Here is a 9,368-nt window from a genome sequence, read left to right as displayed (position 1 = left end):
TTAAAAAAATTTAAATAATTATATAAAGACGACTGAGAAGACTGAACACAAATGCTCCTCAAAAGAAAATCATATTTTGCAGATTACAAGATGCAAGTAGCGAAATATGCAGCCGAAAACGGTAATTGAGCAGCAGAAAGTTTAGAGTGAGATTCAAATTTCTTGGAAGTTATTGGATGGATCGACAAAGCATAGACTTCAGTGACAACCAAAATCTGTTGGGATTCAGAAAGGCCGGATTAATTCTAACTGGAACTGATGCTGAGTCTGATGACAGCTATGCAGTTTTAGTGATTTGGAGTGAGATGGAGAGTTTGAGAACCTTGTTCTGTTGTTTGTGCTTAAGTTATCTGAATAACTGTTCATATTTTACATTAACAGCCTGTTGTTCTCTGTTCTATTGTTATTACTATAACTGTCTTTCAAGATGAAATGTCAGTTCCTAGTCTCTGATTGTATAAAATAAATTTTCCCTAAAAAGGGTGGCATAGTCTGGTGCGACTTATATATGTTTTTTGTTTTTTTTCTTCATTACACATTTTTTTGGCTGGTGTGACATATACTTCAGAGCAACTTACAGTCCAAAAAATAGCGTACCTTTACTTATAAATATATTGTATGTTTGTTTACAAAACTAGGCATTTGTCCTTGTCCATAATCTATATTACTTCAATACTGAGTCACTAGAGAATCTCCCAGAGTCCACATGGGTGTGAATGACAGGTAGATTAATCAATCAGGAACACAAATGGTCCATCCATATAAAACAAATACGGCTGCTTATGGGTGGAATAAAGAAAGGAAAAAAATAAATAGTGTAAGAAATCATTCAGACATAAAACTGTAACTAGAACAGTCAAGTCTTGCTTTCATTGTCTTAAAAAGTACACTCAAATATTAAGAGTTGCCAAGAAAGAAAAAAAGCTGCTAAAACCATAACAATTCCTGACTAAGAGCAACAATATTAGAACTTAAAATGTTTTGTCATTTCTGTCAGTTGGAATCAAAAATGTATTCAATCCACAGGAATCAGAATATTATGCAACTTGCAAATGGTCAGATTTCTCATTTGTGAACCAAGCTTTTCACAGCCTGCACTTTTCTAATCTTCAGGGAGCAGTATGCACACACTGGATTCTTAGTTACACAGCCAAGAATAGACGCCATACTGTGCAATACTTGTAACGTGTTAGCAGTGTCACGGAGCCTTATAGAATTGCATTAAGTAGGTGGACACATGCCGTTGTTGCGTACATTCATACCATTCAGCATAGAACAAGTATTTCTAAGTATAATAACATATGTCTTATTCAGTGCGTATAAATATTCAAGTAGAGGTATATGCATGCAAGCAATTTAAAATATCAATACACAATGTAAGAAGCTACTTATTTCCCACTGGGTTTCATTAAAGTTGTATTAAGCCTAATAGCCAATAAGTGTTCAGGTTTGTTTGTGTAAGCTACTTGTCACAGTTCCCATTAGGCCCAGTGCTCTTTCCTTGTGTTATTGTGGGGTTCAGAGTAACAGTAGTGGACAGCTCACCTCTATCTGCAGTGCTGTGAGGAGGTAAGACTCAACATGAAGACCAGCGCTGAGGGCTCAGACAGTGGATAAGAGAGATGGACTCACACACCTGGAAAACAGGATAACACAAGATCAGTACAGTGTCAGAAGTAAGTGGTTCGCCATAAGAAGTAATGTAGGATGTGTTTGAAACTGGTTTGAGGATGGATTCAGGAAATAGGAAGTGTAATAAGACTTGAAAGATGAATCAAAGATGGCAGATGGCAATAACGTTTGATTCCGTGTTACTTCTTCATCTCCTGACTAGACCCGGCAACAGTGCGACAAGAAGTGTGACCACATGCGAAGTTCTGACCAATCAGTGCAATGGCAGAGAGAGCATAGCTAGCACTGGTCATTGCAAAGCTAACTTTAAGTCGAGTACATCTGACACTGAGGATTTCAAAAGGAGAAAAGGTTCATGTTATCCAATAGAAAAGAATCTCTACATACTTCAACTTTTATGACAGCTGTAGGTGCCCTGGAAGACACAAGCAGTTTGATTTCACAAAAAAATACATTGCACTCCATGAGTTTACATTCTGGGCCAGTCTGCCTTACCACAGACTGACAAAACTGGCATCAGGCTCGAGGAAGAGGTATTATTCAGGTATTAATACATACATTATTCAAACCAATATCTAGCCTTAGACTATGGGAATCATGTTTACACAACAGGTATAACTCTGTGCCAGTTATAAAGGGTGGTAGTTTGATAAGTGGTGTCAGTTTTATTTACTGTTGTTGTATTATGAATGAATGAGCATGATTGGGTAGATAGTCGGGGTATAACGATATTGGCAATATCAGGATAACGTCATAGTAAAATTGCCACAATATCGTTGTGGTCTCGTCACAGTATTAAACTGTGTGTCTTAAGGCAAAAGTAAGAATTTTCAGTCCACTCCTGGGGCCCATAGCAAAGTAAGCTACATGGACCATAATCCTTTGCAGCTGTGTTATCTGCCTGTACGCCTGTTGTGGACGCACCAGCAGTTTTTAAGTCTGAGGTCTAGAAGCATTTTGGGTTTGTCGTGACACAAAATGAGAACGAAGAAAAGGTGACAGACAAACAACAAACATTGTGCAAACATGGCCAATGCACCGTGCGGCACACCTCGGGAAATACTAGCAACATGAGAAGTCACTTGATAAGCCGACACACCGAAAATTTTCAAGAATATGTTCAGAAAATTAAGTCGGGACAAAAAAACTGTACGTGAAGCATTTACAACAGCACTGCTTCACAACAGAGCTCAAGAAATAACAGAATACACTGCAGAATATATAGTGAGTGATTTGCATCCATTTTCCATGGTGTACAGTGTTGGGTTTAAAAGGTTAGTGGCTAAACTGGAGCCATAATGGAGCCTATGAGAAGGACTCAAATATACATTGAGTAATAATGTATTTAATGCTGCTTTGCTTGCAGCTTTGTTTAGATTTTGCAGAAACAAAACTTAAAGCCACATGGCTAATTTGCATTAACTCAAACAGCTTGCTCCTTGTGCACTGATGCGGTCTGCTTCAGTCAGACTTACTCCGCGAGGCTCCTGATGATGATAACTGTAATGCTCAGACAAGTGGTGCGGCTTCGTAGTTTACCAAAGTTGTACTAAAACATTGTTTAACTTCAAAGACTTTTCAAGCTGTTCAAAATGTCATTGATAAGAATATTATAATAAATGTTGTACCATATGACCGGTCAAATCATTCCATAATGTCACTCGTGTTATTCTGTATAATATTGTAATATAGTGTGCCTCCCCACCATATCGTGAGCTTTCCCAATACACTGCAATGAATATTGTACCGTGAGGTTCATACCGTGACAATATCGTATCATGAGACTTGGATATCGTTACACCTCTTGTCGACAGAGATGCAGCAGTTACTAGAGCTTTCAGGTATTTTAGTACTGGCACTGTGCAAGAATCCATCAAATTTATAGTAATTATTTTTACTTGTGAATGAAATAAAACTATTCATTATGTTTACTATGGGATCTACGAGCATACAATGTGGGCAAAGCTTGCATAAATCAACTAAAAGATCGTGCAACACCATCCTGTAGCACGACTTCACTGTACTGTGTTGCTCTGATGCCCCATTTTCTGTATTTAAAGTCAAAGTCAGGGTTCTATATAAAGACATCTAACACAGCTGTTCAGTTGATAGCGAGAGAAAGCCGTGTACCGCCTACCCTGAAACTACATCTCAAAATGTAGACGCTGACGCAAAAATGATGTCACCTCTTTGCACAACCCATCGAACATGGATCAAAGTATTATGGGATGGGAGGCAACAGCCTATGTTTATGTCGTAGTGAAAGATTTACAAAGTGCGTAGGGGAGGAAAAATTGCTGACACATTGGCAGCGAGTTTCCCAGTTATCTGAACTAACAAGCTGCATGCTATCAGACGATCATTAGCTACACTACACACGCACACACACACACACACACGTTTTTTTTGTTTTAAAGTGGCACAGCAGTTGAGCGTTTGTTTATATACTGGCGTTTAGAGCATAGGTGGAAGCAGGCTGTCTCCCATACGCAATTAATGTCAGTTTTGTTCTTAAAGGGAAACACCGGAGGCTTTCAAAACGTAAAGCATACTTTCACACGCGTGTAATTTCGACTTGTGAAAAAGGTGGGTAATTATATTTTCTGCTCTTAATTGTCAGTGCGTGTGTTTACGAGAGGATGTAAGCTCTGCACTTGTTCCAGAGCGTAGAATCAAAACAATAATGCACAAGAGAATACGACTGTTCGCTATAAGGGAGGATGTGCGTTTATGTTGAGGTCCCTAGTGGAAAGTAAAGCTGGCGATAATGGAATTCTTCCTTCCACGATGTTTTAATGGCTTTGTGCAGTCAGGGTTCCATTTCAAAACATATACAGTGGAGTTTTAAATGAGGAATTGTACAGTCAACCTTATACCCCTTGTATGCTGCACAAGTGACTCTGCAAAACAATACTTAAGAACTGCATGGATGCAAACATTACATAATACCATTGCAACTGGGAAGGCAGCAGATAAATCCACATTGTCACTGTGTTTATTATTAATAAGAAAATACTAACCATGTTTTCTTACACTGTACAGTCTCTCTACTGGGATAGGATTAATCATACCATGAAAAAACAAAACACAGCAAAAAAAAAAAAAAAAAAAACGTGTTTGTTTTCTTTAACTTCTTAGGTTCTTTTTTAAAGACAATGCAGTAAAGTGTATTTACCTTGTTGACATGTTTCGGCTGCTAGCTGCAAGCCATCTTCAGAACTGAACTGTTTGTTTTCTACGTGTAATTACTGTGTGTTTGTGTGTACCATTCTTATTCCACACTTTTACCATGGTATTGAAATACTCAGTAAGATTGAGCTCACACTTGGATCCTTGTTATGGTCAGACTGCACACGGTGCAATGGCCATAAGAACTCCAAATAACTAAAAGTAATGAAAGGAGCACAGAGCACAAGCCTTTTTCCATAACAGATGCTCGTATACTAAAGTCCTACATGTGCAGACATACATGAGCAACCGTGCGGAGCTTTGGCCCCCCTCCTCGGACAATGCCAAAGTCCTGGACAAATGTACCGTGATGTAAAGGCTTTCCATGCTTGGGTACGGTTTGATTGAGTTTAAGTTAATAGTTTTATAGCCTGCTGCAATAAATTACAACATTAACAATTACTGGAAACACAAAATGTAGTCATAGAAATGGAAATAATACTACACAAACTGATTAAATGACAGGGTAATACGTACAATTGCCTCTACTTAGAAAGACCGGCCTTATCCTATAACCCAATTAAAAACACCCTGAGAAAATGAATGTGGACGTATGTAATGTATATCTCAACGTAATGAGATTATAAAATGGAAACATGAAGCGAGAGAGAAAAAACAAAGTTGAGATGGCTGGTTCAAACAATATTTTAATTAGCCACTTGGCAGACACTAACACACTGGATCTCTGGAAAGTTTTAGCCATTAATGTTACAGCTACTGTATAACAATTACTACATAAAGCCTGTAATGCAATATCCAATGGAGCTATGGCTGCATTTGTGTAACACTTTACCTAATTGATACTCAGCTCACTTCTACTCATCCCATTCATTTATGCACAGACTCACACTCCTGCATTAGGGAGCGTTCCATCACTGGACAAAGGCACTTATAGCAAACACTCCCACTGGCAACTTTAGCTATTTCACATTATTTTACCAATTAAGGATGTTTCTCTGATAATTTCCTCCTCTTCTTTGAACCAGTGTAGCTCTGAAAAAGTCTGGATTATTGCCTGGTCTGAACATCACACGGCTTGATATATGCTATGACAAATGCTATTGGTATTCCACGCACCGACTTCTTCTGCTTCTCCTGGCTCTATATTTAGCTGTACTTTTTGCTCAGTGTAGCTAGGTTAGAATGAGCCGGGTTGACCTGTCAGTACACCATCTGTTAGTACATAATATTTAAATATGTATGACAAAATATTGCTTAGGGTCATAGGTAGTTGAAGAAGTATGATATATTGTTGAGGAAAACATGCATAATACTGAAACTAATTTATGCCACTGACACAATAACTCCCCCAAAGTTATTCTAAATGTATAATATAGTTAAAAAACACAAACTGCAATACATAAATAGCGGCAATTAATAACTTAAATCACTAGTTTATGTCTATAATAAATCATAGAAGTTATTTGTTCAACCTTGTACAGTTCACATCTACAAAAAGATTGGAAAAAATTACAGAAAAATACCAAAAACGTTCCTTGCTAGTACAAAGAAACCCCCCAAAATGTATTGTTCCCGTCTATCATATATTGAATGATAAGTCGATGTAGTAATCGGGATCTGGAGATGGGAGTGGGTGAAGAGTGGGTGAAATGCAACAGACAAACCTTGACTCAATATTACTATGTGCATTTTACTACTGGCAATTACCCAAATATTTGTATTTGCAAAATATTAGAGTTGAGTATGATGTGGATTGCACTGACTACTGCAGTACTGTGATGTCTTGTGATGTGGGCCACAGATCCCATATAAAGTACCTTGTAAATGTATACTGTGAATGAGAAAGAAGTACTACTAAATTACGCAGTAGACCAAGGTTTTACGGACAATCTTCTGCCAGTGCACATTTTTGCAGTTAAAGCAGAGTTAAAAAGTCACCTCAGAGGCCTCATGCTTAAAATAAACACTCCCGCAGCACTCCACCATTTTGAATTTCTGACCTGTTGTCACTGTTGGATCACTGTCACTGCAAACGCTTTGAACCCCACACCTCTTCACAGCTCTGTCCCCAGCGTCCATTGCAACACCGCACACTTTCATCCAAACAACCCACTTTTTATTCTCTCTGTTTTTAACTTTCATGTTTTGCCTTTGTTCTCGCCGCAGTCTCTTCTCTTACAAGACTCCCACTGTAAACTTGTGCTGTGTACATACAACTGAATGGAGAATATCAGTGTGTATTGCAAGGACATACAATGTTTGTGGTTACTCCTCCATGTAATTCCATCCATATATTTCCATTAAAAGTCACTCTAGACTTAAAGATGCACTATCTAATTTTGTTGGTGAAGAGTATATTGTATGTCATCTGCTTGTCTCCATGGAGATGTCATTGCTTTGCCTGGAATGTTTCACAGTATGTTTCTATTGCTCCAAAGTCCGTTGCAAAACATACATCCTTACTGTGAGCAAATGCATGTTTTACAAAGTACATTTTTGAATACATGCAAGATATATTTTGTTTATATATTTTGTTTAAAACCACACTGAGGAACATTCATGGCTAAGCTCTAATGTCTCCATGGAAACAAGCAGATGGCAGACACCTCTGTTTATTTTAGCTCAGGTCTCTCATTATGTTTTTGTGTTGATTTGAAATTATCAAAACGAATTTTTTATTTATTATTATTATATTTTTTTAAGAACTCATATTTCACGATGCTGTTTCCTCATCACAAACATATCCGGAGTTGTGTGTTGTTTCATTAATGTTTAAAACACAATCCCTGCATATTAAGTTCTTCTACCAGTAAGAAAACAACCTGTTCCACCTTGTGATGTCATGTGGTAATAGACGAAGCACTCCACTGTGTTTTTAAACTCCATACTTCACTTCAGTATAACCATATGGATGATTTCAACCCTGGAAATACCAGTCTTTATGAAACAGCAATGTAACATGTAGCTCTTAACATGAAAATTACTGCTTCGTGACATCACAAGGAGGAACAGAGCATTTTGAGCTTTGAAGATGTAGACAAACTAATATTAAAGGATTACTCAAATGCTTGAATGAAGGCAAGGCAAGTTCATTTGTATAGCACACACACAAAGTAATTCAAAGAATGAAACAAAACTCAACTCCACATATGTTTTTGATGAGGTAGCAGCAATTATTAGTAGCAATTAGAACATGACTAAAAGCTCACAAGAGTCAATTTTGCATAATGTAGGACCTTTAATCTACAACTTGGTATCTTTCCAATACAGCCCTATGTATATATTGTTCATTAAGCAGTGATTTCACTTACCTAAACAATACAAGCCATCACTTATTTTAGTAATTACCAAAACCTCCATCCAGCCTCCATGTGTTTAGTTCAGAAACAGTATAATGTAACTCTTTGTAGGACTATAAAATCATTGCATCCTGGAACATTGTGTGCGTCAGTTGTATTATATAGAGAATCTTTTTGCTTTGTGCAGTTTAAGAATAGCATTTGTGATCCTGGTGAAAGTTAATGCACGGGCCAGAACAGTGGAAGAACAATGCTTTCTCTGTTCCTAACATTAACCTAGACCGCACTGAACCAATCTAATTCAATTCCATTATAAAACTCCAGCAGCAAAACCTCACAGACTGAGGACAGGGTATATATTTTGGTATAAGGAAAGATGAGCATTAGGAGCATATTGTGAATGATCTGACAATGTTTCAGAGATCAGAGATTGTAATAAAGTTGAAACCAGTGGAAACCCTGCTGGGACGCGCCAAGAAGTTTGTAAAAGAAGTTTTGCCCTGAGCTATTTCTGTAAACGAAAAATAATCTGATAGAACCTTATTACTTTACAAATAGAATAAACATGCACAAACTTCAAAACGAGCCTGAGAACTTTATTAACCAACATGGGAATCACAAAACACTATTGATACCTCCAGCATCAGTGCTATATTGATAATACAGTATGATCTGGTACCTGCATGTACTTGCCTCTCAGCTACATAATGTATACATAACATAACTTATTCAAATGCTATTTCAATATTAAAGGCCCTATAACCATTTTTCCCCATGTATTTGTCTTGCTCCTGGACAGTTGACTCTTGAGATCAAAATAAGTCTGATGTGTGCTGTCTGCATCTTATTAGTTTAGTGTTTCTTGTATAGACTGAAAACAGGAGTGGACCTCGGGAGTATGACATCACCCATAGCATCAAATGAAGCTCACAAGGCTAACAGTTACAGGACTGAAAATAAATTACAAAATAAAAACAGCAGGATCATATAGAGCCAGTTAATATGAACATTTAAAGACCAAATTGAGATTCACTGCAGCAGAATCCAGCGATGCTGGACTTTTCCGCCGCATACGGACTGAACTACGACTAAAACAGGACTAATCCAGGTTTAAACCAGAACTGAACCAGGACTAAACCAGGTCTAAATCAGGACAAAACCAGGACAAAACCTGTCCCAGTCCTTATCTCAGTCCCAGTCTCAGTCCCGGTATCAGTCCCAGTCTGGTTCCAGTCTTAGTCCCAGTCT

This window comes from Boleophthalmus pectinirostris, unplaced genomic scaffold (genome assembly GCF_026225935.1).
Source record: "Boleophthalmus pectinirostris isolate CB_2022bp ecotype Guang Dong unplaced genomic scaffold, ASM2622593v1 HiC_scaffold_9, whole genome shotgun sequence".
In the NCBI taxonomy this organism is placed as follows: domain Eukaryota; kingdom Metazoa; phylum Chordata; class Actinopteri; order Gobiiformes; family Gobiidae; genus Boleophthalmus; species Boleophthalmus pectinirostris.
This window is presented reverse-complemented; position numbering follows the sequence as displayed.